Source organism: Sciurus vulgaris (assembly GCF_902686455.1).
Source record: "Sciurus vulgaris genome assembly, chromosome: 6".
Classification (NCBI taxonomy): Eukaryota; Metazoa; Chordata; class Mammalia; order Rodentia; family Sciuridae; genus Sciurus; species Sciurus vulgaris.
Genome location: NC_136466.1, coordinates 157243788 through 157265241, shown reverse-complemented (window position 1 = coordinate 157265241; position 21454 = coordinate 157243788). Strand labels below are relative to the sequence as shown.

Sequence of the window (21454 nt, the reverse complement as noted above, 5' to 3'; positions counted from 1 at the left end):
GCACAAGCCCCTGGGTTCGATCCCCAGCAACCCCCCCCCCCCAAAAAAAAAAAAAAACAGACTCAAGTGGGAGTGATTTTCACCCTTCAGGAAATGTTTGGCAATGTCTGGAAATATCACAACTATTGTGGGGGCTTCTATGGTACCTACTGGGTACAGACGAAGGACACTATTAACACTGGTTTCAAAAAATGCTCCTCTGATACTGAGGCTTCAATAACATTTCTTAATATTGTTTTGTGTCCAAAGATGACCAAAGAGTTAGAATTTCAAAGCCGCCACCCTAGCTTTAACCAGAGAATTCCTGTAAACAACTGTATTAGACAATGAACTCTTCTGAGATCTTGAATTTAAGTTGGCCACTATTAAGAAAGAAACCAACAAAAATCCAACCACAAGTGGAAACCAATGGTGATTTTATTAGGTAAAGTGAGTTAGAAAATACTGAACTACTATAATGGACAAATAGCATACAGAAATGCTCGTTTGTTGGCTTTCCTACTGCGAGTATGTAGTAGGAAGGTTCTCAGGTTACATGGAGTGCAGGAGTGCCCTGGCTAAAGAAGAAAGGAGTTTCACTGGGGAGCTCCCGAGTCACCCAGAAGGGGAGAATGGATGAAGCATGATGGTTCCAGACCAATGCCCCAAACACAGCAAAGAACCTTCGGGAAAGTGAATAGCTGCTCCTCTTCACCCTGGGTGCTGCAGGTAGGCCTGCTACCTCTTCAACTCTGGGAACTCAAACAGAGTGAACCCGTGTGCCCGCCTACAATGGTCCTTTTGCTCAGGAACATGATCTTTCTGGGAAGGAGAGGAGAGGCAGACTATGGCAATGCCTTGTACGTGGGTCCAAGCTTCTGACTCACAGCTGGATAAGCTGAATCTGCTCCAAGGTGCTTAAGTTGCATTTCCATAGCACAAGAGCAGAAAAGCCTGGGAAAGAAAGGAATGGAGGAACTTTAGGTTACATAGAGGGAAGTGAGAGAGAGGAGGGGACAGGGTATGAAAGATGGTGGAATGAGACACATATCATTACCCTATGTACATGTATGATTCCACGAATGGTATGAATCTACATCGTGCACTACCATAGAAACGAAAGTTGTACCCCTTTGTGTACATAAATCAAAATGCAGTCTGAAAAAATAAATAAAAATTTAAAAAAGGAAAGGATCTAGCATTTTCAATACTTAGAGAGACTGGTTTTCTGTACTTGACCAGATTAATAAAGGCAAGAGGATTCTTCACACACAGGTAGGGTACATAATACAGAGCAGCCTTCCAAAGTGATTACTAAAGGTGTTTTAAATACAAAAAAAAAAAAAAAAATTATTCAATTTTAACATGAATATGAGACATAAGCTAATGATAAACTTTTTAAAAATGAGAACTGCAATTTTGTACCAGTGTAGCAATATGGTTATATAGAGCTAGCTTCTAAATCAAGGTGCTAGAAATGCAATGAGAGCACACCTGCTTGCTCCATTTAATTTATGAATTAATATAAATGAATTATTACTCAGGGTCTTCTCTTCATATTTACTTTTTCCTTTCTATGGTAAATCAATCATAGATATTCAAGTAGTATATTCTTTTTCTTAACTCTCATTATCAGGTATGAAATGGGTAATTGAATTTGACCTCTTTTAACAATGACCTATCTTAAGGCTGTGGTAGAATAGGAGATCATAAAATCACCTGTAATTTTCCAGAATTATTACATCTGGAAATATTCTCATATCTAGGTTTGGGGTATGTAAGAGAAGGAAAAAAAAAAAAAAAAAACTAGCAGATCGTTTTTCTTTGTTTTGAGGGTGAGTAGATCTTGAAGTCCGCAAGTTTAATAAAGTTGATGAGAATATGAGGCTCGAGGATCACCCCTGGTGGTGGTTGCACTTTGGAAGCAGTTGCTAATCTTATGGAGTAAAGTACGCAGAGTCTTTAAGTGACTCTCTGAGGACTATTTCTCCCAGAGATTGTTAATTTTCTGAAATGGAGAAAATATCTTTTAGAATCTGCTATTACCAGTGTCAGCTTGAAGATGCAATTCACATTTAAATAGCTGTTTCATTGCTTCTCATCCTTTGCCAGCTGCAGGATCCTGAAACACTAATGTGCATCCAGGAAAGAGATGGTATTGTAACATCACAATGCTAATATACTGTGAGTGTCATGCCTGACTTTTCTTATTGAGATGTCATCAGTTATTACATGATCTAGCTAAAAATATAATGGAAGGTGGTAGAGAGTAAAGCTGTTTATATATTAAAATTTTGCTTGAGCTTATGACTCTCTGAGACATATTATTTCTATTTTTCTCCAGTCTACCTATATTCTATCCTTTAGGATACAGTAAATGCTTAATTAAGTTAAATGCATAGCATATTATTTTCTAGATAACTCTAACCTCACTATGTTATAAGACTGCTTTAAAATTATGATTGCTTTATCATTGACTTGGATAATTCCACAAGGTTAATTGCATGTAGAGCTTTAAAATATGTTCTAAATGAAGTATTTTGGAAAGCAGAGCTGTAGTTTTTAAGTGTAATTTTATTTGTTGGGTTGAATTATGTATTGATTGTTTTGATAGGTAAACAAATGTCAGATATTAACAATTCCATGAACAATCTAATCTATAAAAATTGAGATTACTTTAGAATTAGTTGCCTGTAAATATCATTCATTGTCCTGTCCCCTTTCCTGAAATTTTGATGAATTTTTTAGAACTTGGAGAGAGTAGAGTGAATACTTGAATTTTGTGCCTTCACCAAGTTGATTTTTTACAACCTTGCAAATTAAGATTTAAAAAATAAAATTCTTTTTGTCTTAAAAACATGCAGTTAATTCTAGTAGTCCAAGACATTGTGGGATTGTTTGTTTTAAAAAAAAAGAAAGAAAAGAAGAAAGAAGAAAAGAAAGAAAGAAAGAAAGAAAGAGGAAAGAAGAAAGAAAGAAGAAAGAAAGAAAAGAAAGAAAGAAATGGAAAGAAGAAAGGAAGATAAGAAAGAAAGAAAAAAGAAAAAAAGAAAGAAACAAGTGCAAATAGCTTACTTTTCTGACAGATAGAATAGTCTTCCCACTGTAACTTCTTCCTATGATGCTCCCTATATTGATTTTTGCTTCCAGGTTTTTCTCTGATTCTGCAATAAATGCTAGTTGATCCCAAACAAGTGGGCATGCTTTTGTTTTGTTTTGTTTTGGCATGTACATATTGATTTATACTTTCAGGGCACTTCTACTGAATTTTAGTGACTCTTAAGCCTGCGTTGATTCCATAGCCTGGCTCTTGGAGAAAAAGCTTGTCTTACTTTTCTTTGTATGTGAAAATGTATAGGAAACCCCTTTGCTCACAAGTCATTCAAATAGTTGGTGAGTTAAATTAACTTCTGAAAAATAAATTCTGTTAAAAAAAAAAAAACCTGAAAAATAATCAACAGAAATGTTGCGTTTGTCTTAAAAATAGTTCATAGATAATTTAATTTTTCATTATTTTTATATATATAAATGTGTTAGTAGTATATTTTTTCCCCACAGTTGCATACTTGCATGTGTAGAGATAGATACACAGACACTAGCATACATATGTTTGGTGTGTGTGTGTGTATGTGTGTGTGTGTGTGTGTGTGTGTGTCCCAATGAAAAGGTTTAATTCATTTGTAAAATGTTTGCTGAAATTAAATATTTTTATTATAAACACATAGAATTCTGATCATATTCCCATTTGTCCAAGATGGAAACATGTTCGATTTCATTGCTTTCCAATTGCTGTCAACACAATTTCAGCCTTCACTCCCCATCCCATTCAAAGATTTCTCTTCTATGACTCAGTAACAAATCATTTGTTCTTTATTTGTCCTCTCTTTTGCTCATTTTGTTTTTGTCTATTTTCAAAAAGGGGACCCTTAGGGACTCTTTTGTAACTTGCAAGTGGAGGGAGCTGAAGTCATCATTCCTGTCTTTTGCTCTCCTGACTTTACTAAACTTCCCCATGTGTCTGGCCTATTTTAAATGGATATTGGCCAAGTGGGTGCACTGATCACCATGGGCAGTCCTTCTATCCTTTAGTAGGCCCTTGAGTGAGTGTTTGCTTCTTGGCGTATTTGCTAGATTGTGGAGAACATTATATATGTTGGGTGAGGTTAGTCAAAATTCCTGGAAAACTGGAGAAAATCCCAGTGTTGTGGTGTGTTACATAAAGTCTTTCAAATTTCTTGATGTTTTAGCAGTTTTAAGTGGAGTTCATTTAAGTCCATTCCATAGACACTAATTGAGTTTTTTGCTATAATATGTAAGATACTGTGGGTAGTTTGTGCTTTTTCAGATTCTCTGAAACATCCAAGCCCATAGCTTTATCTACCACAAAAACAGGGATAAAAATTACATTTTCACCTTCAACCCGAATCTCTCTCTGGAACCTCAGACCCTTCTACAGCTGCCTATGGACAAGTCCACTTGAGAGTCTAGAAAGAAGAGAGCTCAATTCCCTTAATTAATGAGCTTAATTCCCTTCATCCCTTTTCCAGATGCAGGAAGTGGTAACGATCCGGACTACTTGTCCTTGTAGAAACTTTCATTGTCAACGTTGCTTAGTTAAAAACCTTAGAAAATGCAAGACATTACTAACTACTGAGTGGAAATTACTTTGCAATACTTTTCTACCCATAAATCACACCTAACCGAAGCAAAATATTATGAACTGAATTGTGTCACCTTGAAATTCACATGGTAAAGAACTAATGGGACTGTATTTCAAGATGGGACCTTTATAAAGGCGATTAACACCATGATCTTGGACTTCCAACCTCCAGTACTGTGCAAAAGTACTGCTGGTTAGTCAACTTGGTCTATGGTGTTTTTTATGGCAAGTCTAGAAGCGAATACACTACACAAAACAAGACCAGAGACCCTGAACTCCACCAGTGTTCCCTGGGCCAGCATGTACCTCATGGATATATTGACAATGATTTCATGCTCCTGTTTGATTCCATTAGCAATATGTGCTCACGAAAAAAGGACAGCAGGGAACTATGTCTGGCAGGTGTGGGGTTTTCCTTCTGTGCTGGGCTTTGTTTACATCCATTCCATACCATTAGTATCATTAATGCTTTAATACCCTGTGTGAGTTCTAGAATTTTGGAATAACAAGTATTTGTCAGCACTATTTACCAGCACTGCTGGTATTTCCAGCAGTCCTACAAAATACCAAAAATTTTACTGTTCAAAATTGAAGGAACCATTTCAGAACTGCAAATATGCATCTCAATATATAGCCCATAAATTAGTTTCTTAGAGCTCCTATAACAAAATACAACAAATCAAAACAAGAAGGTTGTTCCCTTACATTCCTGGAGGCTAGAAGTCCTAAATAAGCTGTGGACATGTCCTTGCACTGTCTGAAGTCTCTAAGGAAAAATATGTTGATTCTCCTCCTCTTAGTTTCTAGTGTTGTTGGCGATCCCTGGTCTTCCTTGGCTTATAGACACACCGGTACAATTTCTGCCTCCATTGTCACATGGTGATCTTCTTGTGTGTCTCTACCTCTTTGCCTACCCCCAACCCCGTTTTTTGTTTTTTTTTTTTCATATAGCCAATGGTCATATTTGATTACGTGTCTACCCTACACCAGTAACTTGTTTCTTAGCCAAAAGATCCCAAACAGAACTCAGTTCCTCCTTCACTTTATATCTTAATTTTGTTTCGTACTTGGGATTTAACCCAGGGGTGCTTTACCACTGAGCCCCAACCCCAGCTGTTTCTAATTTTTATTTTGAGGCAAGGTCTCACTTGGTTGCTTGGGGGCTTGCTAAATTGCTGAGACTGGCCTGGAACTTGCAATCCTCCTGTCTTAGCCTCCCAACTCACCGGGATTACTGGTGTGTGCCACCACACCTTGCTCACTTTAATTATTTAAAGGAAAAAGAGGGCATAACGCATTGTTCATTCATTTATTTATTCACTCATACAGCAGGTATTTATTTAGCATCTACTGTGCCAGGCATTGGTTTAAACCCTGGTGGTAAAACTCTTAAGGCAACCCAGGCCCTTGTTTATCACAAGCTGTTATATTAACTGTAGCATTTACAGTGACACACGAATAGGTAGATGGTTAAGGGGGGGATTTGTTAGTGGTAAGAGGTATGAGGAAACTAGAAGAGGTAATGGGATATGGAATGACTCAGTGGGTGGAGCAGGGTGAGAGCACCCTTACTTAGACAAAGTGACAGGGAACGCTTTTGCTGAAAGGAATGCTGAAACTGAAATCTCAATGAAGAAAGTTCTGGTGCAGAGCTGTTCTAGGTGGAAGGAAGGGGAAAAAAAAGGTCTGAATGTCCACGGAGCAAAAAATAAAGAGAAAGCTCCCGTAACCGATACTTAGTGTTCCTGGGGAGTGGAACCAGAGGGCATGGGACAGGTGCAAGTGCTCGGGTCCGTGCCCATGACAACAAGAGTTTATTCTAATTGCAAGTAGGTAGTTTTTAGTTAAGACTGTCATTCGTATTTTAGAAAATGCTTTCTGTCTATTGTCTGAAGAATGAAAACTATGAAGACAAATAGTGGAAGCAGAAATTCGTTTAGAGGTTATCGAATTAGTGTAGGTAAAAGTTGAAATTGGTTTAGACTAAAATCGGAACAGTGGAGATAGTGACAGTCTTTGCCCAGCTGTATCAGTTATCTACAAGGAACAGCAACATTGCATCTGAGATATGTCAAATAATGGTCACCCAAAGATGCTTACAAGCTGTCCTTTGGATGTTTCATGTTACATGACCAATGGGATTTTGCATATAATTTAGACATGTTAAAATAAAGAGATTATCATGGGTTATCTCTGAAGATACCATGTAATTTTGTGAACCCTGAAAACAGTGAACTTTCTCTAGCTATAATAAAAAAGAAAGAGGGAAACGTAGAATTGAAGCACTGGAGGTATTGGCCTGCCAACGCTGTAGGATGGTGCGTGAAGCACGTGAGAATGAATGCCGGCAGCTTCTAGGAGCAAGGCCCTACCCCAAGTGACAATCAGCAAGGAAATGGGTCTTCATCATTCCAACTGCAAGGAAATGATTTCTGCCAACAAACTGATCCAGTTTGGAAGCAGAGTCATCTCTAGAATTTCCAGAAAGGAACTCCAACATTTTTTTGTGAAACTATGCAGAAGACTGTTAGTCAGCTTCCCATGCCTGACTTTCTTTTGCTGAGATAAAGCAACTTCAAAAGAGGGAAAGTTCATTTTGGCTCATGGTTTTGGACTTTGCATTTCATCACCAATTACCTCCATAGCTTTTGGGTCTGTGGTGCAGCAGTACATCACAGCAAGAGCATGGAGAAGAAATTGGTCTCATGGTGGCCAGGAAGCTGAAGAAAGAGAAAGAGACCATTGTCTCACAGTCCTCTTGGAAGTCACAACCCCAATGACCTAAAACCTCCCACTAGGCACCAGCTTTTAAAGATTTCCACCACCTTCCAGAATGACTGAGAACTAAGTCTTTAAGAGATGGTTCTTCAGAGAATATTCCAGATCCAAACTATAGCAAGGTCCCATCGAAGCTGAGCTACATAGTACCGGGACTTTTGTCCTATGGAATTGTGAGTTAATAAATGGATATTGTTGAAAATACTTAATTTATGGTCATTTTTATAGCAGCAATAGAAAATGAATTCAATATCCATGATCTATGCCACAAGGAATTGATCTAAGATCTGTCCTTTCTATCCCCATTGCCATAAATATTGAGTAATGGGTTACTCTTTTTGGAATTCAATACCCAAATCCAAACTAATCTTGTGTTCTATCATCCACATTCAGTCAGTTCTAAAATACAAATCTGACCAGGGCATTCCTTCTTTATTTGTGTGAATACATTCTTTCTGCCACTGAGATCAATTCAGATAGCCTTTTCTCCAAAATGTCTCTGTGACAGCCATTTGCCAGCTTGGGTATTCCTCTTTGATGCTTCCAAAGCTCTATATCTGGGCTCATGTCCTGCTCCTTTGTAGAGATGGACATGATATTAATATTTATCTCCAATATTTATCTTTATAATATTTATCTTAATATTATAAATTATAATAATATAATAAATTATAAAACTATAAAAATATAATGAATTATAATTTATAATCTTAATATTATAAATTATAAATTATAATATTAAGATAACAAAAGATAATTATATTAAGATATTATCTTAATCTTTATAATATTTATCTTAATATTTTTCTCCAATATCCAAGTAAGTAAAACATTTTCTTTTTTAAAGAACTGCAGTGAGTTTTTAATTTTTCAAATGATACATGAAACCATTAAAATAATTCAGAGTATGTAAAGATAAAAGAAAGTGCCGTACACATTTTCAGTTCCTTTGTAACCTCATGTGAAGGCCTGTCAAGAGTTCATAGATTTTCTATGTATATATACATTGCAGTATAACAATTCTATTTGTCACATGTAAACTTACATACAAATTAGTATGTCCTTCATAAGAATGTAGAGCACTAATTCTTTGCAATCTAATCTTTTCTGACTTTTTACACTAATCACATTTAAGCTATTTTTTAGGTTTCATAAAATAATGCTTTCTTTAAATGGGTTTCACTTCATTGCATATTTGTTCTGGAGAACTTTAAAAATACTTTCTAACTCTGTCTTGGTATTGCAATTATTTCTATAACTATCACATATGTATGCGTTTGAGCACTTATGAAAATATATTTGCAAAATAAATATGGCAAATAGTAATCAATAAAAGGGAATGCCATTTTAAATTGCCAAATCACTGTGCCAGTTCCCATCTCTCATCAATTTTGTGTAAGACTTCATAGTTGTTTATAACCTAAGTATGGTGTGAGATTGTGAGGTGGTTTATTATTCAGCAAAAGACAGATAAAACTGCCACACAGAGAATCCATCCGTAAGGCGTCTTGATCAACTAGTAGGAGTTTCAAACAATAAAAGAGTGCCAGGGGAAGGGGGACATTAAAATAACAACAGCAAGTTTTCCTAAGCCTCACGTTACACAGGTCTTCCAATGCAGGGAAAGATAGAAAAGTCACAATTTGAGGATCAAACTGCTACAGCAAAAAGAGTATGTAATTCCAGTTTTTAACTGCAAAAGTTAATGTGATTTATTTGTACTTCCCTACTGATTTTAAACCTGCACACACAGCCAAAAGTAGAACAGAATGCAAACCTTCTCACCTTGGCAAAGCAAAAGAAAATTTATTGTCAATAGTACCTGGGGGCTACTTAGCAAGGAGAGAGAAGAAGAGTTACGGAAGTGATTTGCTTCTCTAACCATCAAAAGTAGAGTCAAAACTTATAATCAATTAATATAAGCAAAATTAGAAGTTATGCCCATTCTTTGAAATTACAGAGGTAACTGACAGAGACCCAGTGCCAAAATTGGGAGGTAGAGAATATTGAGAGTGATACAAGTGAAATAGACCTTTGCTTTTAATAAGAGGAGGTTGATGAGTAATTTATGAAATTATAAATAAAGGCAGAGCTGGAGAAATGTAGTATATAGGGTAATGACTACAACCACCCAAGCACTAAAACTGGCAACTCTGAGGAAAGGACAGCTCTGGGGAGGGTAACGGGTGGTGAGGACGCTGCCTTTTTATTGTACAGCTTTCTGTGTTGATTGATTTTTTAAAAGATATTCTTAATCTTAAGTAAAAAATAATCGTAAGAAAGAAATGTCTTTTTAAAAATTTTTTTATTTTTATTTTCCGTGCTTTTATATAAGAATAATATTATGGCATTTTCAGATAAATGGATGGAATTGGAGAATATCATGCTAAGTAAAATAAGCCAATCCCCAAAAACCAAAGGACGAATGTTTTCCCTGGTAAGTGGATGATGACATATAATGGGGGTTGGAGCTGGGGGCGGTGAGAGAAGAAGAGAGGAAATTTAGATTACATAGAGGGAGATGAGAGGAAGGGAGTATGAAAAATGGTGGAATGAGAAATGTCTTTTTAAAGATAATAAATACAACAATTTAGAGTACAACTGATTTGTTTCTTTTGTTTACAAATAACAAAAAACAAATCTTTACATTCAGACTTAATATTTTTCTCCAATATCCAAAATTCCAACTCATTTTTTCTTCTGAAAATCAGAGACTGTTATGAGCAGAGGAGAGAGCTGCCTGCACTTCTTATGCTGGTAAATCAAATGGCCTGTATTTGTCAGACAGTATGATCAAGACTCTTACTGAAGTCAAAATCAAAAGCAAAATGTAGATTCTAAAATATTAGATTCAGAGTAAATGAAAATGGTGACTTTTACACATGGCCCTGTATGAGAGCATATGTCATTCATTTCTTTCTCAGTAAAGTATATGCTTCTTGAAGAGGTGAGTTTTTGAATGAAATACGTATCATTCCTCTTGCCAAACACATTAATTTGGTCGTATTCAATGCTCAAAAATGTAAGTTGAAGTGAAGTAAATTATAAAGTATATGTAATTGAAGGCTCTATAAATCCGGAAAGATTAGCAGGGTAAAGTTGACCAAATTAGTTCTGATTTTAAAAGCATGAAGGAGTCATTTAAATTGTCAAATACACTACCCAGAACCTTCTGGCCAGTACCTCCATTCACGGTGCAATAGAATCCCAGACTGGGTGTCTGGAGGTTGGTTTCCAATCTCAGCCCTGAACAAGGACATATCTTTCCTGAATTTCAGTGTTCATAAATAAATGAGGAATTCCTTCTAGGGTAAAACTACTATGACAATACCTTGAATTCTTGTCCCTTCGCTATTGAGCACTGGGCTCAGTGAAATGGACTCACATTATCAATCCAATCTACCACCTAAGTCTTGAAATACTTGAGGTTTTGGAATGCTTAGTTACTCAGCTGGAGATATCCTTGGTTCTCCACAGAAGCAACAAAGGAATCTGAAAATTCGTAGAAAGAAATCTGTTGTGAAAAACCATTATTAAATCTTCCATAAAAATATTTCCAGTATTGAAATGACATTTATACTCCAATGAAATCTATCTAGTAAATGCATCTCAAGTATTTTATCTCATATTTAGTAGGTTTTGACTATACTTATACATTTCTGTTACAAATATTTTTGGAATAGAGTAAAAATTTTTATAATGGAAAATGTACTGATAACAATGAAAGATAAAACACAGTAGCCATAAATTTTTCTCCGTGCTTGAAAAAAATGTACATGTGTATGTATACATGTGTGTATGTGCATACGTATAACAATGTCATCAAAATCATGCTTAATTTAATGAATTAAAAATGTTATAGAATTAAACAATCCATCATCATAGGACATTTTCATATTAATGTCTTTAGGGACTACTTTTTTCTTTATTAAATAAAAAAGAAATAAAATTTCAAGAATATGAATTGTTCCATAGCACAATTTTTGTTTAAAATCTTTAAACATATATAGTAAGACCACTAAAATATTTTTAAAAACATCTTATTTTTCCTCAAAACAATCTGAAAATGGTAATATTTAAATCATAAAACATTGATTTATAAACTGTTATGCTGTTACTAAACAAATGTCTGTTTTAATCACATGTAAAAATGTAATTGACATGGGAAAATATAATAATTTAGATTTTATGTGTTTTTGAGTATGTTCATTCACATTTCTTGTCATGTAGATGGAACCAATATTGCTGCATCTAATCATGACTTTCCTAATTGCAACATTTTTATATTGTAAAGAATTTGAGATATTTTACCTACACTCAAAAAGTTTATAAAGTTCAATAAAATTTCTGATTTCAGAATTGAAATGAGAAGTAAAATAAAAGGCAGGTTAAAAAGGGGGAAAAAAATTTCCTACTCATTTAACTACAAAAGACTTTAAATCAAATTGCAAAATTATCCAAAACACTTAAATTTAGGTTGGCTACCCTCTTTAGGGTATTAGTGCATTATCTGCTATTTTTCTCCCATCCTGTCCCTCCAGTTGTCTCTAACCGGACCTCTCTGCATATGCTGGCAGCCTAGGTTGCAGGGAATGGTCTGCCAATACAGAATGCTGCTTTGTGTTGACCTCCTGCGCCTTTGGCTGGAAAGTGACCTTAGGAGAATACAGGGAGATAGGTGAGGAGAAAGGAGACCCCATTCAGCTGGCCAGAGCGGAACAAACCCCACAATCAATAATGGGGTGACATACGCCATTGCCAACTTGTCCCGACAGGCTGCTCCCAGCTCTGGAAGGATTTCATTGACTTCATGGTGGAGAGGGTTTTACGTCTCCAGTGCCTTGGACTTTTGGTTCTGGCCGGAGGCAAGATGTGATAAATGGCAAGGGTCAGGAGTGTCATGTCTCACAACGGAGATCCTTATGCTTTGTAAACTGACAACCTCAAAGACAGAGTGGCTTTTTTTTTATATATATATTGTAAACAAATGGGATACATGTTGTTTCTCTGTTTGTACATGGAGTCAAGGCATACCATTTGTGTAATCATAAATTTACATAGGGTAATGTTGTTTGTTTCATTCTGTTATTTTTTTCCCTTCCCCTCCACCTCTCCCACCCCTCTTTGAAAGAGTGGCTTATTTTAATGAACTTTGTGGCCCCTCCCCTCTTATCCTCTCAACTAATATATATATTGACCTTTAAGGGTACAAGGAGAGAAAAACCTTCTAAAAGATAGGGAGGAGGAAAAAAGGAAAGAAAAGGAATTAAAAATCATGAATATTAATTTTCCTTCTAAATAAATGTTTAAAATACTTTCTTTAATAGAATTTTAATTAAATTTAATTAAAATTAATTTTAATTAAAAATCATGAATATTAATTTTCCTTCTAAATAAATGTTTAAAATACTTTCTTTAATAGAAAGGAAAACAGTGGAGTAGAGGAAGGGGAACGAGGGAGAGGAAGGAGGGACGGGAAAGAGGAGGGACAGAAGGAACCAAATTAACCAAACCACGTCATGTTCCTGTAGGAACATATCACAAAGAATTCCACCAAGGAAAACATAAATGAACAAATGCGTTTTCTGCACTTTCCTCAATGGGCTTGGAGAGCTTAGAAATAATAAGGAACAGTTAAGCACATTTTTACAGAAAATCATGAACTCAGAGAAGTAGAAATTAGTACCAGAGCACACTGCAGCTGCTCTTGTTCTGTTTTCTAAAATCTCACAACTGGGTTTCAGACAGAGGAAGACAGAAAGTGACCCAGGCCTAGGACTACCATTGTCCCGGGCTGTGCACAGTGTGGCTACACAGGAACCCAGTGTGACTTCCTCTGCCTCACTTGCCTGGGATCAGTGTCTGCAGGGGAGGCCGACAGGGGAACTCACACAAGCACACTACATTCACAGAACGGAAAGTGTACTATTGGCATAATCTAAATGTTTTCCTTAATATGTGTGCAGATTTAACACTAAACAAAATTTCACCTGGGTTTGGGAATGTGTGTTCTTGTGTAATGTGATAATCTTAGTCTACAATATAGAGGAAAATGTGAAATATGAAATATGGTCACAACTCTTGGAGAAGGCTAGATTGGGAGTACTGTTATAACAGATCAAAACATATTATAGTACAGCTAACTTAGAATTAGTTCCTGGACAAACAGAATAGGACAGAGGGAATACATTCGTTAATTGGCACTTGTTATACAGCAAATGTGCCATCACAGAGTGATGTGGAAAACACAGTTCTCTTCCATTAGCTGGAAAATTGAGTATCCAGTTATAATATAAAATAAAATTTTAGATTAACTAAAGGTCTAAAGTACAATAAAGTAATTGAAATAATCTAGAAGTTTTTAAGTTGCCAAGAATGGGTGTCTTAAACTAGCTCCAGAATGGTTTTAACCATAAATATTGGTAAGATTTACTACTTTAAAGTTAAGAATCTTTTTCTGCTACTCAGGAGGCCAAGGCAGGAGGACTCTCAGAGCATTGCAGCCTCTTTTGTTTTGAGTATCTTATAAACAAGTACAATTTCAAGGTCAGCCTGAGCAATTCAGTGAGATCCTGTCTCAAAATGAAATAAAAAGAGTGGGACTTTAGCTAAGTGCTGGAGCGCTTGCTCAGCATGTACAAGACTCTGGGTTCAGTCCCAATACAAAAATGAGAACAAAAGCACAAACCAAGATAAACAAGCAAAAAATTAAGAACTTTTGTTCATTAAAAGGCCTAAGGGTAAAAGGACCAGCCATGAGGGCACTAACTGATTAGAATGTGAGCTCTTTAAGTGTCATAGCCCCCTAAGAATATGACTGTGAATGAAGCAGAACTTGAGATTCAGCTGCTACTCCCTCACCTGGCTGAGTGCTCTGGTGCTTGGCATGATCCATGCAACCTCTCTGTGGTACCCTTCATACTGGGGAGAGAACAGCTGCAAGATGTGTAACCAATAAAAAAATGGTGTTCGACTATGGAAACAACTTCAAAGGTCATGACAACCGAAACTAAGTCGAAAAGTAAAAATTTCAAAGAGGCAAATAAAAGAGCAGATAAGAAAAGTTCAATGGCATTTTGTGTACACTTAATCTCAGTAAGAATTGGGATATATCCTAAAAAGAGCACGTAAGACAATCTGATTAATTAAAAAAATCAGGGTAATTAAATGCAAACCACAGGGAGATATTACACTCTCATGAGATGGACAAATTTGTATTGCAATGTGTGTCTGAAAGATTATGGAGCAATGGAAACTCATTCCACTTTTGTACTAAGAATAAAAATTGGTACAAAAGTGTGGATAAATAATTTAATTAATGCATATCCTCTGAATGATCAGTTCCACTATAGATATAATACAAAGCAACATATTCCTACACATTGAAGTTATCATGGCTCAGAAACAGACTAAATGCTCATTAACAACAGAATAGATAAGACAAAGGTGACTTATCCCATTCCAAATAATAATACAGCAATGCAAAAGAACATAAAACATGTACAGCATAGATAAAATGTAAATGTTGATCAATTAAATAAACTTGCATGTTTATTTCAGTTACATGAAATTCATAAAGGGGTGAACCAAAAATATATGGTCTAGAAACATATATTAAGGTATTAAACTAAAGAATGTCAAAAAGTTACTGAAATTGAACCCAAAATGGTAATTATATCTGAAGAGGGACATGTGTGATTCTCAAGAAACACTGGAGAAATTTGCAAATGCAGCAAAATTCTATCTTCTTTAATTCTTGGAGATGATTTCTCTAGTATTCATTTTTACCTCTTGGCCATAATTTGCTTCATATTTGCTTTTACCTTCTATTTTCAAAGTGCACATTATTAATAAACATTTCATAACTTTTAAATAAAGAAAATTACTCTTAGTTAATTGAAAATTTACTAATTTATCAGGTAACAGGGTATTAGTTTCCTGGGACTTTTATGAAAAAGTACTGGAAAATGGATTGTTTAAAATAACAGAAGTTGTTCTCTAGCATTTGTAAAGACCAGAAATCCAAAAAAGTGTACATATGGGTCCAGGATCTTTCTAAAGACTCAAGGAAGAATCTTTCCATGCTTATTCCTGGCTTCTACTGACCAGCGATTCTTGGCATTTCTTGGCTTAAAACTGCATCACTTCAGCTTTTCTCCTGCCTTCACCAGGCCTCCTATCTTCATGAAGGACAGCAATCAATATATGTAGGTCTCCTCTGGTACATTAAAACCTCATCTTAACTTGTTACATCTGTGAAAATCCTGTTGACACATGAGGTCACATCCTGAGGTTCTGGGTAATGAACGCTGGGGATCAGTGTTTGACCCAGTACATTGGGGTAGATGGTGTAATACGTACGGTGTGTGATCATGATTTATAAATAGTGATATGATGTTTCAATGGATGATTCACTTCTAAACCATGGAGCTGCAGAACCTGACTCAAATGTTGAGATCTGTCTGACATGAGGAAAAACTCACATTCCTGAAGCTAGAGAAAGCAAACTTTCTGTAGATTTTAGGAAGAAGTTCTATGGAGAAACTGTCAGATTCTTTTGGAAACTATACCAATCATGATAGGGATTTATTTTTGAGAATTGTAATTATAATTATAATTATCTTTAATCACTGACTCTTTCTAAAGCAACACCCTACTCCAGTTTACTAAAAATGGATAGGAAAAGGAAAGACAATGGAATTAATCTGACATAACTTTCCTATGTACATATATGAATATGACACAGTGAATCCCATCATTGTGTAAATCCACAAGACTGGTGTCCTAATTAGAATAAGATTTATTCTATGCTTGCATAAACATATCAAAATAGATTCTACTGTCATGTATCGCTAAAAAGAACACATAAAAAATGAATTCCTCAAACTTAAATAAGCAGTTTGTAGACTGAAAAATGTCAAAGTTGTGTCATGAATAGTTAATAAATTTGCAATCTGATATTTTTGTTTGTGTCTACCTTTTATGCTCATTCATATTAGAGGCAGGACTGAATTTCAAAGTAAATGTGCTTTACTGGCACTCATTAAAAATATTTGTGAATTACTGATTTGTATTTAGGGTATTTTCTAACATCTTTGATTCTAAACACAAAATAATTGCTTTGTAGATAGGTTAAGTAATTTTCCTTTGCAATCCTTTTAACTTCTGCCTCCATATTCTTCCAGTTTTCCATTAGTATTTGAAGTGTGGCTTTTCAAATACATTTCTGATATTGAAATAGGAGACTTCTATTGGAAAATATGAATAATTGTCTCCAGAACCAAATTGTGCGTATGCTGTATCTCTTCAGCTCGGCCAGCAAAGAAAAACAAAGTACTTTGGGAGCATGGTGGGAAAGAGGAAAAAAGAAATCTGGATTCATTTCAAAGTTTAAAAAAATGTCTTTGGCAGATTCAAAGGCTTGGATTATATTCAAAATATCACAGAACACTAAAACTGGAAATTATCTTATAAATCATTACCCAGTCCAATCTCTTCATCAAATACATGAGGAGCCTGAAACCCAAGGAGAACAGATGATATGCTCAAAACTTCCCAACTAGTCAGGCATAACTCTATTATTCTGTCTCTGGGACCCAGAAGAACAAGTTTGAAAGTACACATGTTCTTCCAAATACCCCAGGTCCATTAGTGCCCTGGTTTAAAGACTATGAAAATATGCAGTATTAATAAACAGTGGCGACATTTCCTGGCAGCAAAGATGTTGTTCAGCAGAGAGGAAGCTAAATGCTACAAGTGAGGAAACACTTTGGGCAGATGTTCGACTTTCTATGGCGCCATCCTGTAGAGATTTAGATTATTCTTTTTTTAAATTATTTTTTTAAGTTGTCGATGGACCTTTATCTTATTTATTTACATGTGGTGCTGAGGATGGAACCCAGTGCCTCACACATGCCAAGGCAAGTGCTCTACCACTGAGCCACAACCTCAGCCTCCAGATTCAGATTATTCTAGAGTGTACAGAGGAGGTCGTGAAAGGTTGAGAATACAAAGTATGTGTTTGGGTCCCGTGAAAAATTACAGATCGACATCATTAATTATCTTTAGGATGAAAGTGAAATATTGACAATTTACCTTAATTAGCCCCCTTTCCTCTGGTTCTGGATGTTTGCATAAGGGTTCTTTCATGGGATTTGCTTCTAAGTCTTATTTTCTACCTCAGATCCCTCGGAACGCAGAGGACTTCTTTTTTTTTATTTTTAGTTGTAGATGATATCTTTACTTATTTATTTATTTTTTTATGTGGTGCTGAGAATCAAACCAAGTGCCTCATATGTGCTAGGCAAGTGCTTTACCACTGAGCCCCAGGCCCAGTCCCACAGAGGACTTCTTGATCTCAATCCTTCTTCACTGGTTTTATGTATACACCTAAATCCAATTTCAGAGGGACATTTAACTTGTTTGATCCACAAGGAAATATTTTTCTTCTATATATGTTAAAGGAAAGAGTTGATTATAGGTAATAGAAAACTTTAAACTAAAACACTCCAAAAACCCGTGTTTGCAATTTAATATTGTATAGCATTAGTGACTGTAAGCAGAAAAATCTCTTCAATACACAGCATTTGTTTTAAGTTTGTGCCCATTACCTAGACACTTTGCACATATTTCCACTCCTGAGTATCACGGTCATTTCTTCCTAGCGTGTTAAATACTGGGTTCTGATTCACTCCTAGATGCAGCCCTTGAGTTTTTACCAGCTGGAAGATGGGAAAATACTTTGAAGATCTCCCCCAACTATATGATCTGCTCATCTTTAAATGCCAGATCTCTAGCTTCTAATTCCTTGGAGAGGAGTAGAACTCAGTCCAATTTGGCCTTACTCCCATGCACCAATTGCTGGGGGATATTATTTGCTGAGTACAAGTAGTTCTCAATGGACCTTGGTTTGAGGCTTCAGAGGAATTCCATTTCCATATGCTATCATAGTTGCTAGGGAAAATCTTTCCATGTTTACAGTATTACTTTACAGGTATTAAACTTTTCAAGTTGATGTTCCAATGAACAAACAGTTTCTTGTTAGCTTGAAGAACGCTGTCAAGTTCAATTCTTTGTCACTATCTCAGCCAACTGCATTTACAAAGTATAAGATCAAGGTGGCAGGGTTGTACATCTGTCTGCTGATCGGTTTGTGGTGTTGAGGATTCTGGCTAGAGTGAAGAAAGACCACTTTGTCACTGCTGACTCTTCCAGTTGCAGCAGTATATCAAGCAAGAAAAATATCCATGTAATTTTGAGTTTAGGAAAATTAATGCCCTAGTTGATTTTGGCACCAAATGTGAAAACTTTATTGATTAGTTTTTTTCAAGTCTCAGGTGGAGCCTATTTCAAGGGTAACAGAGGACCAGTTCCAGTGACAAGCACATCATAGAACCAGATCGCAGTCTTCCTCCCTCACTTCTAACTCAGTGCCAGGGTTTACCCTTGAGCATCTCAGCATTGAACACTCAGGGTGTGTTCTTCCAGAACCCCTCCGTCCTCCTTGATGAGAACTGGACATTCCATTCCACCAGGTTTTTGTTACTTTGAATCATTGAGAAAAAGTTTTGGAAGATCTTACTACCCATGATACCTGCTACTTCCCTTACGTAAATCAGAGCATGCCCGCCTCAACACACGCAGCATCGGGGCTTAGCTGAACTCCCCTAGACTGAGCAAAAGGTCACTATTTGTATTTTGTCTGCCTAATTAAATGAAGACATGTTCTTTATTGTTATAAAGAGTTGTTAAAAACATTTTGGCTGGAGAAGAAAAAGATAGGTCAATTTCTGTTTGAATTTCCTACTATATTTGTTTTACAAAGGTAAAAGCAAGAACTTGCTACAACATGGATAGAAAAAATATTAGAATAAGATAATAGCTATAACATAAATGAAATATTATCACTATTTATTTGAATAAAGAAAATGGCAATTTCATGGAAAGTTTCTTTTTTAACTTTATTTTAGTTGTAGATGGACACAATACCTTTATTTTAAATATTTTTAAATAACTTATTTACTTATTTATTTTTATGTGGTGCTGAGACTTGAACCTAATGCCTCACACCTGCTGGTCAAGAGCTCTGAGCCACAAACACGGCCCCCGATTGGAAAGTTTCTGTGGCTACTTTTTTAAAATTAATAGATTTAATTTTGTAGAGAAGTTTTAGATTTACAGAAAAATTGGGCAGAATAGTACAGAGTTCCTACATAGTCCCTTCCATCACCTGGTCTCCCCACCACCAACATTTTGCATTAATACAGTGAATTTGTTATAACGAATGAAAAAAAACTGACTCGTTATTAACTCAAATCCATAGTTCACTACTGTGTCGTACCCTCTATGGGTTTTGATAAGTGTATATAGACACGTGTCCATCAGAAAAGTACGGTACAGTACAGTTTCACTGCCCTAAAATTCCCAGGCTGTTCAGCACTTCCTCTCAGAAGTTTTTCTGCCAACCACCAATCATTTTTACTCTCCCTAGTTTTGCCTTTTCCAGAGTGTCAGACACTTGCAATCTTACAAAATGTAGCCTTTATAGACTGAAATCCCTATTATGAATTATGCATTTGAGATTCCTCTTTTTGTCTTTTTTTGTTTGATCAACATTTCTTTTTACAGCTGAAAAATGTAAGAATGTACCGTGGTTTGTTTATCCATTCACCTCTTGAAGGACATCTTGGATTCTTCAGTTTATGACCACTGCCTTATACCATAAACATCATGCAGATTTTGTGTGGAGGTGAGTTTTCAAAACATTTGGATAAATACCTAGGGGTGTGATTGCTTGATCACATTGTAAGGATATGTTTAATTTTGTTAAGAAACTGCCAAACTGTGTTGCAAAGAGGTTGTATTAATTTACATTACCTCCAGCAATGAAGAGTATTCTTGTTACTTTCATGAATTCTTTATACATTGGTAACTAATTCAAAAAACAAATGTTTAACAAATAGACTGGTAACCTAGTTGTAGATGAAAAATATCCACAGGATGAACGTCTTAAGTTAGGTTTAATTTACCAGTTGCAACTTACCTTCTTTCATTTTGGAACGTAATTTGGGTCTTTCTGTTTCAGTAATTAAGATACTTCCCATTACATGTCTTCTGAAATCCACATTGAAATCCTGGCCTCCCCAAGAGCAATATGTGCTATATTAAATTTGGTCTTTGTTGATTTCTCTTCCTTTCTATATTTCCCTGCAAATTTGGTTCAAATTATTTTGACTACATCTGTGAGGCACTTTCCCAAGTGATTTTTACTAGGATATAATCTATTTTTAAAGTGACTTGAAACAAAAACTTTTATTAGTCATTTAATGTTAATCTAATTTCACACCATACTTTGCAGTTTGTTAACAGATACCTGTATGCTCAAATACAGTGATGAGTTTTTCAATAATCTATGTACTTTCCTAACTTATTGATTTTGTGTCACAAATATATTTATAATTTACCATTATACACTGTGTAAGCTGAGATTAATTTTTAGTCTCATTTATCTAACATGATACCATTTGAAAATGAATGTGGAGCTTTCAGTTAATGTTAAACTCATGGCACAGTTTTATTCTGGAAATATTATTTACAAACACAAATGACATAAATATGATATAAATAGCACAGTGATTAGAAGGACAGTAGATTGTTAATTCTCCTATCTTAAAATTGTATCTTTGTTCCACTTGTGAGTTATCTTCTATTTAGATGATCTCAGCCATTTTAGGACATGGGGGCTTAGAGACATACTGTATCCATTTTAGAAGCAAAAAACAACTTTATTTTGCAGAGCACTTGAAAGGGAACTCTCTACTTACATTCCCATTGTTTTCTTAAGGAAACTATTCTTTTTCAGAGGAACAGTGCTAGCTTCACACCTCACTGTTTTAATTTATTCATACACTCCTTCCTGGAAGAGAAACCTAATTTGGTTGTCAGAGGGGCAGGAGTGCAGATTCCCTGTGCAGTTCCTCCGAGGCAAAGTGGAAGTGCGATGTTCTCTGTGCCTTTTCCACCTGTCGCTTCCCTGCT

General features: G+C 35.7%; 2 long non-coding RNA genes across 2 annotated transcripts; one reads left to right on the top strand and one right to left on the bottom strand.

Annotated features, from left to right (window-relative positions):
* Window positions 1–523: 523 nt before the first annotated feature.
* Window positions 524–17575, bottom strand: LOC306664770. The gene is made up of 3 exons (XR_013764794.1): window positions 17513–17575; window positions 7277–7359; window positions 524–933 (listed from the first exon to the last, which is right to left on the bottom strand). It is a non-coding gene; the product is annotated as an uncharacterized lncRNA (long non-coding RNA).
* LOC306664769 lies at window positions 16997–21103 on the top strand. The gene is made up of 3 exons (XR_013764793.1): window positions 16997–17173; window positions 18115–18410; window positions 20045–21103. It is a non-coding gene; the product is annotated as an uncharacterized lncRNA (long non-coding RNA).
* The last annotated feature ends 351 nt before the right edge of the window (window positions 21104–21454 follow it).